We start from the raw sequence: 18,218 nt of genomic DNA on the forward strand, positions 1-18,218 counted from the left end.
CGTTTTCAAATTGTGTATGTACTTTAAAGGGTTAATAATTTTGCAAAGTCTCCAATAAAAACGAATTTGTGGTTCTGCACGTACTCCCAAGCCTAATTCCTGCTCCACAAAGGCAGCCATACTTTTAGTTTTTATTTCTAGTATTTACTTCCAGTTTTCTAATATTTCTTCAAGGCATTTTTATATTCCTGCTAAAATTATTTATTACTTATTACACCCTTAATAAGGAAGCTTTAACCCTAATAATACTTCTCATACCCGTGCATGTGCACACATGTCTCATGTGAAAATTCAACCACCCTCCTAAATTTGTTGCATCAGAATTTTGGTTATATCATTATTCACAATCTGCATCATCATGGATATCTAAATGGTATTCATTTCTGAGACATGTGATTTTATTTCCTTTCAGTTAATTATTTTTATTCGTTTAATTGAAAAGTCATTTTCTTATCCTTAAGTCCTAGTCAAACTTTATAAATCAAGTGCAATTTCATTCTCAGTTTGTTCAACTGCATCCAGGGATCTATCAATGAGCCCCTCTGTGTTCTTCCTTAACGTGGGCTTGTTTTATCTTAGGCTTAATTTGTAGTTTTCATATTCTTACATTTACCATCACTGCGGGCATTTTATTTGCCTCTACTGTGTAGTAAATACTTTCTGGATCCAGATTCTTCCGCTTTGTTGATAAAACGACCTGTTTTGGTGGAGCACATCTCTTGGGAAATTCCTGACCAAGAATGTATGGATGTTAATTTTTAAGACCATGTGTTTGGGTGAGGAAGTACCCACCCACTTAGGCTTTTGGTATTTCTTTAAAAGGACTCACAGGATTGAGAGATAGTTTTGATCACAGTTATGGGTTATTACAGTGAACAGCAGGATCAGCACGGGACAGAACAGAGAGGCATCAGGAAGAGTCTGGAGAGGAGTCCAGACCTTCCAAAGGTCCCCATCATGGGATGACGGGAAGGGAGGTCCCGGACAGAACATTGTTCTTTCTTTAGCAGAAGAAATGAGAAAAATATATCCAAGGCTTCTGCCTCAGGAAGTCTTCTTAAAACTCAGAGTGTGGGGATTTTGCCGAAGACTTGTCATGTAGGCACTTGTTGCCTGAGCAACCAATCACTGTTACTAAAATTCCAAACTCCGAGAAGTAAAGTGAGTGTTCATCATAACTTACATTGTTTGCACAAGCAATCTAGGAGACTAATATAGCAGAATTCAGTCTTCCAGTCACATAAAACTACTTATCAGTGCAGAGTCTGGCAAATTCTACAGGCCAGGTTTCCAGAAATCTTCCCAAAGGTCAGTTTCTCAAGCTGGTCCTCCTGGAGATAACAATATCAATTAGGCTAAGTTAACTCTTACACAACACCAATGTCTAAAAAATGTCCTCCTTCTACTTTTACACTTGATAGATACATTGTCTGGGCATACAGAGTACCAGATTTTCATTCATTTCTTTATGGAACTTGGAAAGTATGTGTATATTCTTTTAACTTCTATTGTTACAGTACAAAACCAGATACTACCCTTATTCTCATGCTTTGTATGGGACCAAACTTTGTTTCTTCCTTCGTTCCTTCGTTCCTTCGTTCCTTCGTTCCTTCCTTCTTTCCTTTCTTCCTTCCTCTTTCTCTCTTTTCGTCTCTCTCTCTCTCTCTCTTTTTCGTCTTTCTGGAAGCTTTAGGTCTTTCTCTGTAAACTCCATTTTCTAAAATTCCAGGTTCTAACACTTTGAGAATGTTAAAGATTATTTTTGCTGGACAAGTAGCAGTTTCAATCTGGAAGTCATGTCTTTTAATTTGGGGATATAATTTGTGTGTGTGTGTGTGTGTGTGTGTGTGTGTGTTTAATGTTTATTAATTTTTTTTTTTTTGAGAGAGAAAGAGACACAGAGCATGAGTGGGAGAGGGACAGAGAGAGGGAGACACAAATCTGAAGCAGGCTCCAGGCTCTGAACTGTCAGCACAGAGCCCAAAGTGGGGCTCAAACTCATGAACTATCAGATCATGACCCAAGCCAAAGTCAGACGCTTAACCAACTGAGCCAACCAGGCAACCCTTTGTGTTGATTTTTAAATTGTCCTCCCCTCTTCTTTTTTTTCTGTTCTCTTCTTCTCTCTTATCCCATTATTCAGACTTTATACTTTTAGAATTAGTCAACTTATTTTCTTGAAGGTTTATCTCATACTTTCCATGTCCTATATAAGGTATAAAAAAAGAATTATGAAAACTCAAACAATATAAATAAAAACTTCATCTCAAGGATATATTCTTTTGAACATGTAAAAAAAATAAGAACATTCAACTGAGAAAGTACATAAGGGAGAAAAGTATATTTTAGCATTAACTATAAAAGATAAAGCACAGATGTAATAGAGTATAAACCAAAACAAACTTATTTTTAAAGAGAACTTAAATGGACAAACCTTTATCCAGAATGATCAAGAAAATTATATGGCACAAGGGAACATTAGAAATTTGAAATTATGATAATTGAGGACACGCCAGAGATTTCAAATATAGTAAGAATATAGCGTAAACCATCATACAATATTGTTCCCGGAAGAGTGAAGTAGTATAAACTCAAACCCTAAACCTATGTGAGGTACAGAGCTACAGCTATCAACTCAGAGGACAATTTTGGCTCACTCAGAGCCCATACCAAACTAGATGCGCTTCTTCCTTATCTTTATGGCACATACCCTGTCCCAAATTCTTTATTATACCTCTGTAGCCAGAGAGTGGGTTTTTCTGGAGTTCTCCAATCTTTCTCCAAGGATGCAGCCCTTCAAATGGGCCAGTCCGTAGGTCTCATCTACTTGCCCATTCTGCACAGGCATGGATTCATCTTTGCATGTAAGCTTTAAGATTTTGGCCCTCGGGTGACAGAAACCGGGTGTGACCCTGCCCTCCCAGGCCAGGGTAACTGTAGCGTCGGCTAAAATCACACTGGCTCTTAGTTTGCTTTTTGTTTCTGACCCCAGGAAATGTCCCCATCCTTTCTGGCTAGGTAGGCTTACCACTCGAAAGGAGACTGGTTACATTTCATCCTAAATTTCCACGTTTGACTTGGAAGTCTGCCCGGTACTTTAATCTGCCATATGGACAGAACTCAACGTTTCCGCAGTTTTATTCACTTCTACAAATGTTGTATTTCAGACATCGTTTTCCCTACTGGAAAACAAACGGTGTAGACGATGTCCTATTTTGTGTCTCTTAGTACACATATATGAGACATTTAATAAATACTTTCGTAAGATAATTGAAAGGATCAGTGATATGTTACTTTTTTTCCTGAAACATACTGAGCCTTCCAGTAAAATGGGTTGACTGACAAAAGCATACAGGATGAGCACACACAAAGTGTGATCACTGGACATCATGCAGTTTACATGATAACGACCTTCATTGAGGAGATCACCTCCAAATCAGACTTCCTGTGGAGTATTACCTTCTTGTTAGTTATTCGTTGCATGGGCTTTGGAACATTATAAATTTAAGTTGAGTAATAACAACTTTTTAAAAATGCTCAACCTTGAGGAAAAATGCAAATTCAAAAATACGCAATCAATCCCTGAAGATATATTGTAATCTAGCCCCGAGTAGCTGTCCTGCAAGCTAGATAGTAACTTTCGGTAATGACATTTTATTGCCTACAATGAAAGTTTCCTATCTTGAACATAAAATTTACCAAGGAGGTATATCTGCTGCCATAATTCTAAATATCATAATCCTGAATAAAACAGTGGGAGAATAATTCGGTAAAGGATTTCAGTGTATTGGCAGAAGGTGTGAATCTTGAGTAGTAGGTAATTCACGTCCAAAATGCAATGCAGGCATGCATCCATTGTGATAAACAAGGAAAATAAAGCTGTTTGGCATTAATGACAGAAGCAAGATGAAATCCCCCTCCCAAAAAAAAGGTAGCCATGTGGAAGTCACAGCTTCAAAATTTCACACTTCTAAGGAAAATATACTAATCATACAACAGAATCATGTTGTTTTACATATGAAAAATAATAAATACGGGGGAAAATGGAACACAATTTCAAATGTATTACATAATCATGCTGAGTGATATGTAAGAGAAGGAATCCAAGAAGCTTTTGAATACAATATTTTGAATATATATCTTCATGGTAAAGACAAAAGGAACTCCAACTAAATATTGCAATCTAGTAAGTATATTTCCTTTTCAGTGTATGAATTGGCAATTCTAAACTTTTTATTTATATCTTATGATTAAGATTCTTTCTAGATTGGAGAACACTATGGAAAATGATAGTTAAGTGAACCCATGACCCTGGAATGGACTATGAACCAGAATGAAGCAATATATTTTACTACAAATAAGAGTAGTGAGGCAACTGACAGAGTTTGAACACCCTTGGATTGGATAATATAACGGTATCAGTATTCAGTTCCAAATTTTGTTACTGTGGTTATAAATGAATAACCTTTTTGTTTTTGTTTTTTTAGTAAATACATATATAATACATACTGTATTTATAGGTAAGGAAGCTTGGTAACCTGCTCTCATCTAAGAAACGATTACCTATATCTGTCTATAAGTAAACAGATGCATGCATATATGTAAGAAATGGTAAAACAAATATGATAGAACATACGGGGTTCTGTGTGAAAGACATTAAATGATTTTTTGTACAATTTCTGAAATTTTTACCTAAGTCCAAAATTATTTCATAATAAAAGTTGAAGCAAACAATAGGCTTCATATTTATAAACAATAGCCAGATAGAAGATATAAAGACAAAACTTTATTTACAATAGAAATTTAAAAGACAAAATGCTAAGGAATGTTTAACAAGAAATATTAAATAACATTTTATGAAAAATATTTGAAACAAGGCACAGAGTATTTGAACAAATACAGTTCTTGTCTTAGATAGAATGGCAAAATATCATAAATACGTACATGCTCCCTAATTTAATTTGTAAATTTAATGCCATAGCACTAAATTTTACCAACCATTATTTTCTAGAACTTTTCCAGAACAAATTATTCTAAAATTCATATACAAAAATAAATATGAAAACATTCATAGGAAAAACTGAAAAAAGAAAAAAAAAACAATGAAGGGTGATAAATATATCCAGTATAAAACACATGAAGATGTGTTCAACTTCATTTTTTTTCAACTTCATTCATAATATCAGATATTCAGATTGAAAGTTACTGACATACTCTTTCTCACATTTTCAATTCAGGAGAAGTAAGGAAACGTCATAGGTGAACGTAAATACTAAAGGGAGATTATACCAGGTAGACACTTGGATCCTTGGAAATGAATGCAGATCATCTGAAATGGTAATTTTCCTCTTAATTTGTTATAATATGTATGACTGTTTAAGGCAAAAAGTATATTATTGTGTGTCAGGATTTTCAGTATATGTGTGAACCATACATATGAAAACTCTAACCTAAGGAGAGACTGCAAAGTTAGTACACTTTATATGAGTTGGCATAATATAAAATATAAGCATGCTAGATTTGTATATTGTAATCCCTGGAGTATTCTCTCTGTCTCTCCTCTCCCCTAAAATATAGCCAAATAATCTAGAAGCCAATGGATACATTAAAATAGGACACTGAATACATTCAAATAATTTCAGAGAAAATCGGAAATGTGGAAAACGGGAAAAAAAATCCAAAAAAGACAAAAACTTACATGGTAACCTAAGTAATCAATTAATTAATTGGGTAAAATACTAATGGTCTAAGCATTCTAAAAGGTGGAGATTAGCACAACAAATTAATATAAAATGTGAACCAAATATATGTTGCCTATAAGAGACGTACTTAACAGATACAGACACAGATGAGTTGAAAGTAAATGCCTGGAAAGAAATACAAACCAACCTTTTGCAAATAGTAAAATGGCTAGACTGGCTATGCTAATGTGACAAAATAAACCCTAAACACCTAAAGAGACAGTGGAGGATATTACATTATAGTAAAGGGGGAAACTCACCAGGAAACTACAAATACTGTAAATGTTTATACATCTGATAATAAAACCTCAAGTAACATAAAGCAAAATTTGACAGAATTAAAAACAAAATTAGACAATGCCACCATTATAAACGGACATGTTTACACATTTTCTGAGCATTTAATAGGAAATTAGACACAAAACCAATTTAAAAAATGGAATCTGAACACTCCTTGCCACCTTAATCTAATTGACATTTATGAAATATTAAGTTAACTGCATAAATTAACTTCAGAATACAAATTCTTTTAGTTGCACATGGAATATTCACCAAAATAGACCCTCTGCTGGATGATCAAACATGTCTCAATAAGTATAAAAGAATCAAAATTACATAAAGTGTGTTCTCTGACCACAATGAAATTATATTAGGTGTTAATAACAATAAAATTTCTAGAAAAGCTCCAACTTTCTGGAGATAAAACAATATATTATGACTGGGTCATGGCCCAAATAAAATAAGGAAACAGTTTGAACTGAATGACAATAAAAATAAAATATATCAAAAATTGTGGCTGGCAGCAAATGCATGAATGTTTCTTAGTACAGATCCTATGGGCAGTGAAGGGACAAGAAGAGAATATTATGAACAACTCGATGAAATCAAACTTGCGATTTGGATGAAAAGGCTAATGACGTGTGAAATAACAACAATTGACAAAAAAAAGAAACAGAAAACTTAAATAGCCTTGTATCTATTAAACAAATTGGACTTGTTATCAAAAAAAACTCAAAAATTCCAAGCCTAGATGGTGTCACACATGTGTTTACTCAAATATCAAGGAATAATGAATGACAAATTTATACAAATTTTTCAGAAAACAGAGGAAAAACGCTGCACAAATCATTCATGAAGCCAGCATGACCCTAATACTAAGTTCTAACAAAGATAACGAAAATAGAAAATTAGACACCATTATCCCTCATGAACATAGATTCAAGGGCGTTAACAAAACATTAACAAATAAAATCCAACAAGATGAGAAAAAGGTAAACATTGTGCTAAAGTAGGGATTATATCAGTAATGCCAGGTTGAAAATCAATTAATGTATTTTCCCATATTATGATAATAAAAATGTTAGAACTTAGAATATATTGTTTAAATTTTTTAAACATTTATTTATTTTTGAGAGAGAGGAGACAGAGTGTGAGTGGGGGAGGGGCAGAAAGAGAGGGAGACACAGAATCCGAAGCAGGCTCCAAGCTCTGAGCTGTCAGCACAGAGCCCGACGCGGGGCTCGAACTCACAAACCGCGAGATCATGACCTGAGCCAAAGTCAGACGCTTAACATACTGAGCCACCCAGGTGCCCCAGAACTTACAATATTTTTAATAAATGCAGAAAAAAGTTCCTGACAAAATTTAACATCAGTTTTCATTAAAAACTCTTGAGCAAACTAAAGTGGGGTGCTATCACAATAAGGCAAATAAAATACAATTCATAAGATAGGCAAGAAAGAAGTAAAAAGTCTCCCTATTGCCATCTATTAGTTTATACAGCAAATCCCTGTGAATTGACTGGCTACTGGAATTAATAAGTAAATATAACAAGGCCAAAAAGTACAAGGTTGGTAAACAAAAATCTGTTGTATTAATATATATCAGTAGCACACATTTGGGGAATTAAATTTTTAAAAATGCACTTCAAATAATGCCAACAACTATAAAATATTTAAGACTGAAAGGAAGAAAATATGTACAAGACGACTGCACTGAAAAATAAAAGCATTTCTGGGAAAAAATAAAGAAGACAAAAATAAATGCAGAAATACATCCTATTTTGGAGTTGGAAGACTAAAACAAACAAACAAGCAAACACAACCAACTCTGGCATGCTTCCAGATGTAATGAGCAGAGCAAAGGAAGAGGAAGGGAGAGGCTATCGCCGGACCTCAAGTTCTCAACTGTAACACATCAAGGTGGGAAACCGTGGAATGAAATCTGCAGATCAACTAGATGAAAGGAATATAACCCTAAGTCCCATTGACAGGCAAGGCACTACTCACTTGTCATGGAGAGAAAAATACAATTTTGTAAGAAATCAGAGAATATGTCACTTATAAACCTAATCTGAAGATATCACCAAACTGTGTAACAAACTAAAATGGAGACTTCAGAGTAAAGATGTCTTAAACAATAAGGAAAAGAGATTTGAGAAATGAGCTTTGGCCTATAGGAATTCGATGCTAAACCATTGTTTTAGAATCCATCTTTTTGAAATAAGTGTACCAGCCAATAAGGGCAGATTAACTAAAATACTCATAGTATAATAGTCATAACTGACAACAGTGAATCTCCATTAGTAAGAGAATGTAAAGCCTGTGACAATCCATACCATGAAATTGTATGCAACAATTACTAAAAGAAAGAATTTGATCTATAAGACAATTGGGAAAGATTTCTACAATGTACAATACTGGGAACATCAAAAACAAGACCTAAAGGTGTAAAACATAGTGTTGCATTTTTGTAAAACACCACAAAAATTAATAGCCCAACTATTATGCATACATGATTGTAAGAACATTGAGAAGGGTGCAAAATAGTACACACCGCCTTATTATTAGTTAAGTTTGAGGGAAGGTGGGTGAATTTATGACCTAAGTCCACTATGATTTGTCATCTCATAATTCTGTAGGCTGGTAATTTAAACAGTGCTTAGCTGGGTAGTTCTTGTTTTTCCTGACCTTAGTCAAATATTCTAAGAGAATTGTAATGCAAAATGTACGTCACTTCTTATCAAAACCAGTATAATAAAGCTGGGCTAGATTCAGAGTGGAGAAATAGATTCCTAGTGTTTTTCTTTTCTTTTTTTTCTTTGTGAGTGGCAAAGTCACACTGCAAAGGATGCATCTAGGAATCAGAGACATTCTCGCAACCATCTTTGCAAAACAGTCTATCACAATGGAGAAATGGGGGGATGATTGGGAAAGGAGGAGGGTGACAACAGATTCAAAATTTAAGGCCAGGGTTTGAGCAATTGCAGTAATGAAAATAGAATCTCAACTTTGAAACATGAAGGAGACACACAGCACAAATGGCGTGTGACAATCTCAGAATGGGACACACACAAATAATTCGCTTACTTAAAAACTCTGGATAAGGGTTTCCTGGAAAGTAGAAATTGAAGACTGTCATCCCAACTCAGTATGGTTTTAAAACATTTTGTACAGGTGTACACTGTATATTTTATAAAAATAATTTTTAAAGTTCGTTCTCTCCAAATTAATCTACGCAGTCATTGCAATTCCAACAAAAATTGTAATAGGGTTTTTAGTGAGAGTGGACTAGATAATCCTCATATAAATGCTGAAAAATAAATTATTCAAGAATAACCAAGCTATCCTAATGAATAAAAATGAGGAGAAAACCCGTCTTACAATATACTGATTTATTATAAAAGTAATTAAAATGTTATCATATTGCTTCAGGGGTAAAGATATTAATGGATAAGAATATGACCTCAGAATGAAACTTACACATATATGAGGACTTAGTGTATGATAAAAATGGCATTAGTACTAAATGAGGAAAAGGAAAAAGCTCTTTACAAGAAGTTATAACAGGTAGTTAATATAAGAGGAATCTTGAATCTGTTAAACATGTGACAGATACTTAAACACACTAGTAATCATAGATAAGAATAGATACCGTTTTTTCCCGTCCGACTGGTAAAAATTAAAATGCTTGAAGATACCAAATTTGGCTAACATCAGGTAAAGTTGACTCCTCATTCACTTGACATAGAAGACTAAATTGATAATTCATTTCAATAGCAGTTGACTAACCTAGTAAAGTTGATAACGTATGGGATGTATGGAAAAGTAATTTAACTGCTTATACGTCCGTAAGAATTTCTTGCATGTTTTTACAGTGAGACGTGGCTGAGCATGTTTATTGCTGCACCTTATTTTTCAAGGTGAAAAAAAATTATAAATTATTCACAGGGTTACAGGTGAACTATAGTGTGTTCATATGAGAAAATAATACATAAAATTAAAATGAATGAATTATAGCAAAAGTAGATCTCAAGCGATAATTCTGAGTGAGAAAAGTAACCTTAACAATAATGTTTAGGATAACATTTATATTAACAATAAAAACACACAGAGAGTATGCTGTTTTTATATATTAAAATTCTGGGTGATGCGAAAAAGGGTATTTGTTATATTATTCTTCACTTGTCTGTAGATAACATAAAAAACATTGAATTGTAGTCATTTAAACTGTTTTAGCTATGCAAATAAAAACTGATCCAAGAAAAGTTTGGTATTAAGAACAAATATTCACTGGATGTATGCTGTATTCGACAGCATATAAAATGTTATCTCAGCTAATCCTCAGAATAACCTTATGTAGTGGATAACGGTTGTGTTCCCATTTTATAGGTTAAAAAACTGAGCTGCAAAGAGATTAGGTTTATTGTCTAAAGTCACGGATGTAGTTAATGGTAGAATTGGAATTAGAAGCAAGGCACTAAGACTCCAGCATCTGGGTATTATTTGAGATTCATTCTTGGACTTTAAGTTCATTGTCCCATGAAAAATAAGTGAGGAGATTTTATTATACAAGTTGGAAGGCATGACATGAATGTACTGGAAGAATTTGGGCTCTATTAGGCAGGGTTTGGAAATTCTAAGGTTGCTTATACAGGGCTAGAGATGAAAAGAGTTCGGGAATTTGCCAATTGGTCCAGAGGGAGGGTGGTATTATTGGCCAAATAGAGCTCAACCTCTATCCTGTCTACTCATAGGAGGATAGATAGAATGATTCTTGCAGGATGAAATGACAGGCTGCTGTTGATATCAAGTGTCAGACACACTAGGTCATGGGTAGATGGAAATCAATGGCTAAAATACAGTTACTGGACAGAACAGAGAGAACAGGCAAGATATTCAGAAACTTTGAGGAATAAATTTAAAGAAGAGTCACGATTTAGTCAAGATAGGAAACTCAACTGTCAGCAATACTCTTCTAACGTTGATGGGATCATTCCTGCACCAAAGATTTTACATTACTCCTGTCTAGAACTTGGGACGTTGATGACAAAGAGGAAGGATAGCAATATAGTTTTGGATTAGGGACGATATAACTGACTTTTGGAAAAACAAAACAAACATAAGAGAGAACCAGGTGATTTCCTCTTCATGAAGGGAAAGAATGTCCTCTCAAAACCCATCTGTTTGTAACATCTCCCAAAGTTGAATTCTTGGCCGAAAAGATGATCTAGGTATTAAACCATTGGCAAGGTGGGTCTTGAGAAGGACTGTTCAATCACCTTCTGTTCCCCGGAGTTTTATATCATTCGGAGAAAGAATTATCAATCACATGAGACTCAGGGGATCAGTTTTAGGACTTATAAGGATAAATTGAAAAAAAAAAATTAATTGAGCTTATTTCTCTAGACATAGGCAGATTTGGGCGTCATTGGGCCTTCCTCAAAGAGAGAGACCTTTTTAACCTGGTGGAGAGAGGAAAATCTCTACATGTCAAGGATAAGCCAGTCTTCTCTGCAAGAAAGAAAGTTGCTGAGTCTTCTCTATTTCTTTTTCCAACTTAACCCACAAATAGGAGCGGAGACAAGGAGGTAGAAAGTAGTTTTCCCTTCTTTCTCTTCGCCTGAGAAGTGGATATTCTTTCTCTCCATGGGAACAGGACGAGGTAAAAGCATGTCTCACTAAAATATTTCTTACATTGACAGGGAGGTGAACATAAGAAAGAGATTCTTCTCTCCCTCACCCATTCAAGGAACACAGCCCAGCAAAATAATTGAGTGCATTGTATTTCCTTGGCTTTGTTTACTATCCAATGCCAGAGTAAATGATAACAAGCAATCTTCTAACAAAGCAACTGTTTGAGTTCAACTAATCCATTAAAGAAAGTTGTGCTGTATTTCATTACTTCATGTATCGCTTTGTGAGAATGAAGGCAGATTTCATGACATTTGCACTGCATTTTGTAAATCGTAGTTTTAGGCAAATCAAACTGTTAAAGCTTTTAAATTAGAAACTGTAAGGATTCTTATTTTATTCTTAAAAACTAAAACCGTTAATGATTGCTAAGGTGTTGAATTTCACAGGATGATGGTTATAAGCATCAGGCTTGAAATCTGATATTTTTTTTAATGACTGATAATATTACATGACTTACTGCCACAAAATCTTTATGACGTTTTCTCCAATGAGCTCACCTACGTCCCACAAAATAAGGTTTTTAAGGTAGTGTGAATTATGAAAAAAAAAGTGAACTTTGGTAAAGAGATACTGTTTGAGACATATTGAAACTTACCTTATGTGTGGTTTAATTATGCTGTGTGGAAAATGCTGGCAATTGGACTTTTCATCGGTTTGTGACTTGAAAAAGCAGGTCAGCGATAGGAAAAGAAGAAGCCAGAGGGTAAAATATACTTAAAATGGTTTTTAGGAAAGTTTAAAGATCAAGTTGAAAATTTTCTGATATATTCTCCTCATTTGAACCTCCATTATGTTTCTTTAATCTTATTTAAAAGTATAATATCCTAACTTTTATAGTTTTTCATTGTGTTCTTTTTATAACCCATGTAGACCAAGTCATTTGAGTTCAAGAACTATATCATACACTGTTGACATTCCCACCTACAACTGAGTAGAAGTTTTTTCTTCCTGATACAAGCTTAATAGGTATTCTTTAAAATTATTAAAGAAAATATGATCCTAAGTTTCTTTAGGATAAATATGAGAGCATTGTCTACAAACTATTCTTATGCCGTATGGACACAAAGGAAAATTGAAACGTGTCTTATCACAACACAGAGCCTCATGGCCAATGCCAATACTCCCAGCCCATCTTGACCAGACCATCTTTATTCTACATTGAGGTCACAGATGGCATACCTAGCCTAGCTAGGTTTATTATGAGTATCAACTGTTGGTATCTAGAGTGAAGAGGAAGATTGAATATTACAAAATAATAGCCCTTACTACAAACTAGAAGTTTTTAAAAATTATGATGATTTGGTGTCTCCTCAGTATAAAGACACCACATCATTATCAAATTTATAACAGACACAAAAATGAGAACTCTCATTAGTAGGGAGCTAGCTTAGGAGAATATAGACTAGCAATGTCCATTAGAACTTTCTGTGGTGATAGAAATGTTCTACATCTGTGCTGTGCCATATGGTAGCCATTATACACATGTGGCTATTGAGCTCTTGAAAAATAGCTAGTGTGACATAGAAACTAAGTTTTTAATTTTACTTACTTTTAATTAATTTAGATGTAGATAGCCACCTGTGGCTGGTGCCTACGTATTGAATATGCCAGTGGGACCATTTTGCAATTCAAATTCCATATTCTAAGTTACTTTGACTCTGAACCCTGGGGGCATAAACTTTAATGCCACTGTGAAGCAGTAGAAAGAAAACATTATTTAAAGGTTAGGCATGGAGATTTTGAAGAATGTACTACAAACCAGAGCTGTAAGAGACTCTTAAATACAGAAAACAAACTGAGGGTTCCTGGAGGGGTGTTGGGTGATGTGATGGGCTAAATGGGTGATGGCCACTAAGGAGGACACTTGTTAGGATGAGCACTGGGTGTTACATGTAAGTGAGGAATCACTAAATTCTACTCCTGAAATAATTATTACACTACATGTTAACTAACTTGGACTTAAATTAAAAAACAAAACAAAACAAAACCCCTGTAAACCCAAGGGAGAAAAAAAAACAGGGCTATGATAATAGTTAATATTAACTGGAAATGCTTTCTACATGCCAGATGTTGATTAAAAGGTTTTACAAGGGTTAACTCTTTTTTTTTTTTTAAATCTCATAACACCTTTTGAAATTAGTACTATTATTTACCCTTTTATTGATGAAGAACATAAGGCACAGAGAAGTTAAGTCACTTGTCCAGGGCATAAGTGTTGGGAGTCTGGATGCAAACAGACTGCCTTACCCAGAATAGAACCTCCAAGTATAGTTTTCAGCTTTCCTGGGATATATGTAATAATTTACCAAATCTAAAACACTGTGAATTTAAGATCTTCCATTATTTTTTTCACCTCTAAGAAAAGAAAAACAACCACAAATATTGCCAATTAACTGACAGGCCACTAATCACAAATGCAATCAGAAATGTTACGACATGGAAAAAAAATATGACTTAGCATAAGGAAATATTTTAGTGCTGCTGATAAGATTCAGGTCTTTTTAGTTATAAGTAATTATCTACTTCTTTTTCAGAGTCAGAATGTTTGATGTTTGAATGAAGGTGACCTGTGACTGATAGAAAGTTCTAATTTTTCAGAGCACCCGGCTGGCTCAGTTGGTGGTGAATGTGACTCTTGAAGCAGGGAAGAATATCCAATGGAAAAAAAGATGGTCTCTTCAGCAAATAGTACAGGGAAAACTGGACAGTGACATACAGAAGAATGAAACTAGACCACTTTCTTACACCAACACAAAAATAAATTCAAAATGGGTGAAAGACCTAAAGGTGAGGCAGGAAACCATCAAAATCCTACAGTAGAAAAAGGCAGCAACCTCTTTGACCTCAGCTGCAGCAACTTCTTCCTACACACGTCTCTGGAGGTAAGGGAAACAAAAGCAAAAATGAACTGTTGGGACCTCATCAGGATAAAAAGTTTCTGCACAGTGAAGGAAGCAATCAATAAAACTAAAAGGCAGCTACGGAATGGGAGAAGATATTTGAAAACGACATATTGTATAAAGGGTTAGTATCCAAAATCTAGGAAGAAATTATCAAACTCAACACCCCAAAAAACCAGATAATCCAGTGAAAGAATGAGCAGAGGATGTGAATAGACATTTTTCCAAGAAGACATCCAGATGGCTAAGAGACACATGAAAATATGTTTCACATCACTCATCATCAGTAGTCATCTACTTTTGAGTACAATACACGAAGCTGGGGTTGTTACCATGGCCTGAAGATAAGAGACTAGAACAAGTAATAAGATTGGATTTTAATAAAACTTTTTCAGGGCTACATCTTTTACTAGAAATAAGGACAGGAGGGGATACATTTAAAGTTGATATTTGTCAACTATGATTTTTCACTATGGAATCCGTGTGTGCACCAACTCTCTGTACTTAGCAAAGGAGGAATACAGATGCCTCAACTGCATTTTTAGGGATAAACCAGGATCTCCTTGATTTTGATGGGACCGCATTCTAATATGTATCTGCCTCATCATAGACTTGCCAAAAACAAGGACTGGAACAACCATGAGGCAGGTCTCTGCAACAGTGAATCCACTGTGGCTGCTTGAGCGTGAAATATTTAGAGAAAAACAAAACGTTGGAAAAATTTCTTTAATTTAGTACACTGTCGCAATGTCTTCTTAACAATACCCATGTACTTCACCTGGAAAATCTTCCTTGTCTCCCTAGGCAGGTGTGTAGTTTATCCTAAGCTCCAATGGGTCTTTATGTAAAAATGATGTCATGGTGCTGTAATTATGTGTTTTCAAGTCTATCTCTCTTTTACCCAGTATACTTTTTATATTGTATCTTCTCATCTTAAGACTTCAGCATACAGAAAACTCCTGGAACATATTAGAAAATGACTTTTACTTAATAAACAAAGAGTTATCCAACCATGGGCACTTAAGGACTATCAGGCAAAGAAGAAAAATTAAGCACTCTTAGGTGCCTTATGACACTGCCTGAATATATTTGGACACTACAGAACTTCATTAACAATCACTATTACAATAGCTAATGTGGCATAGTGGATATATGTTGTGTGGTCTGGTCAGAATCCGTTCTCCCTTCTAGGATGAAAGGCTCCCTTCTGGGGTGTGTGTTGGCGGGTTGTTGATGTGGTAAGGGATGGGTCTAGAGTTTCTTATAGCCTTTTGGCTTCCATGTGGGGGAGTCTGCATGAAAATGGAACCATCACAAAGGAAAAGAGATAAGGAACAGAAACATAGAGTTCCCGTAGCCTCATTTGAGCACCTATGTCTAATAGTAAGTGGACTTTTCAAATATTTAAGCCAATAATTCCTTCTTTTCTCCAAGCTACAATGAATATTAGGTAACTCACTCGTTGACTTGGAAGGTAGCCTTTTCAAGGATGCTGTATTGAAACAAAATACTTCATGTGCCTTTCTTCAAGTACCATTAAACAACCATCATGCGCCAGCACTTATGTTGTTTAAAATGGAAGATTTTATTTATTGGTCCCCACGTTTAAGCCTTTAACATGTATCGGCTACTACTCGGTGTTCAGTCACTCTCTGTAAAAAGTGGCATTCCCTTGACAGGGTTTGGTAGAGCAGCTGTAGGTAGAAGTGTAAATATCACAAGAATCTCCTGAAGTACATTTCATGCCATGGACCATGTCTGTCCCACAGAAGAATACTGCTGCTTATCTCTTTCAGCCAATATTTAATTTGCATTTTTGTCGAAACATTACGATAGATACTAATTTTTGAAAACTAAATAGGAGCCCATGATCTAATAAATATTGTTTAGCTCTATGGCTTTTAAGAAGACAAGACCATAGGGGCGCCTGGGTGGCGCAGTCGGTTAAGCGTCCGACTTCAGCCAGGTCACGATCTCACGGTCCGTGAGTTCGAGCCCCGCGTCAGGCTCTGAGCCCCGCGTCAGGCGCTGGGCTGATGGCTCGGAGCCTGGAGCCTGTTTCCGATTCTGTGTCTCCCTCTCTCTCTCTGCCCCTCCCCCGTTCATGCTCTGTCTCTCTCTGTCCCAAAAATAAATAAAAAACGTTGGAAAAAAAAATTAAAAAAAAAAAAAAAAAAAAAAAGAAGACAAGACCATAATTTTTAACCTACCAAATAGCTAATTAAGATATATGTGCACACTAGAAATAATGGCAGAGTGGGGTAAACACTTGAATTTTGGCCTAAACTTGAGATTATCATCATCAACAACAACAACAAAATTGAGGGTTTTTTGCTTAATCTTTCTGATTCATGTTTAAGAACAAGTATATAGGATTAGATTATGCCTAAGATTTCTTTAACCTCATATAATCAAAAAATGTGGAATGAGGTCCTTAAGAGGTCATCTGTGAGAGTTCTCTGATTCTGAATAGAATTATAAGGACTCTCATATTTCATTTTACTTCATAAATCTTCTCTCTGACTAATGTATTCCATGTTCACTAAATGAGAACACCTCCCTAGTGTTGTTAGAATATACTTTCTGAACCAGTGCTAACCAATTTTTAATTGACATTGATAGCTATGCTAGTAACCTGGCTCATGGAACTAAATTAAATAATACTAGAAATAGGATTTAGAAAAAGCTCTATGTAATTTACCTCTGAAATGTTCTATTCCCAACATGAATACATTTTTACCGTTGAAAGACTAAGAACAATTCTTAAGTAGGTATTATTAAGATAAATTAGGTATTGGGACGCCTGGGTGGCTCAGTCGATTTTGCGTCTGACTCTTGATTTTGGCTTGGGTCACGGGATCAAGCCCCATGTGGTTCTGCCCAGCATGGAGCCTCCTTAAGATTCTCTCTTTCTCTCTCTCTATCTCTCTCAAATAAAAATTAAAAAAAAAGATAAATTAGATATTTTTAGGTAATGAGGATCGATCTATATCTCAGGAACTGTGCAAACTGCATTATGTGACTCATGTCATTTCATTTTCATTCTAATTGTTGATAAACATAATGCTTAATGGGTGAAAACACGGACTGGTTAGTGTTTGTGCCAGAATTCAATATTTGGTCCATTTGCCCAAATTTAAACATAAGTTTCCAAACCAAAGCTAGATCCTATTAAAATAGTTTCCTTATTCTCACAATTTACATAGATTTAAAGAATACAGTATTTTCTATTTTATTCGTAACCCCAGAGAAAACCACAGAATTGAGAAGCGTACAATTTAAGGTAATTTCCAATCAAAACAGTAGAAATTATCCTTTTGGGGTGTACTGAAAAGGTTCCTCTCTCTTAGAGTGCCTTGAATGTTTTATTCAAGGTGGCTTAGATTATGCTGTGGTAATGAATAACCTCAAAAATGTCGGCAGTGTTAGATAACAAAGGTTCATCTTTCATGTAAAGTCCACTGAAAATCTGAGCAACTCTCCAGGGCAAGCCATCTCCATGGTCAGGCTGAAGAAACTTTCAATATCCTGTAGCTACACCATCTCATTGGTCCCCCTTGGTCAGGAAAGTGGACCACTGGCGATTGATTTTTTTCAGTCTA

At 35.2% G+C, this 18,218-nt stretch overlaps 1 long non-coding RNA gene across 1 annotated transcript; it reads left to right on the top strand.

Annotated features, from left to right (window-relative positions):
• The first annotated feature begins 999 nt into the window (after positions 1-999).
• LOC132693344 (uncharacterized) lies at positions 1,000-16,154 on the top strand. Its single transcript, XR_009616741.3, has 4 exons — positions 1,000-1,308; positions 4,256-4,415; positions 5,238-5,337; positions 14,315-16,154. It is a non-coding gene; the product is annotated as an uncharacterized LOC132693344 (long non-coding RNA).
• Positions 16,155-18,218: the final 2,064 nt, after the last annotated feature.

Source organism: Panthera onca, chromosome B1, assembly GCF_046562875.1.
Source record: "Panthera onca isolate mPanOnc1 chromosome B1, mPanOnc1 haplotype 2, whole genome shotgun sequence".
NCBI lineage: Eukaryota > Metazoa > Chordata > Mammalia > Carnivora > Felidae > Panthera > Panthera onca.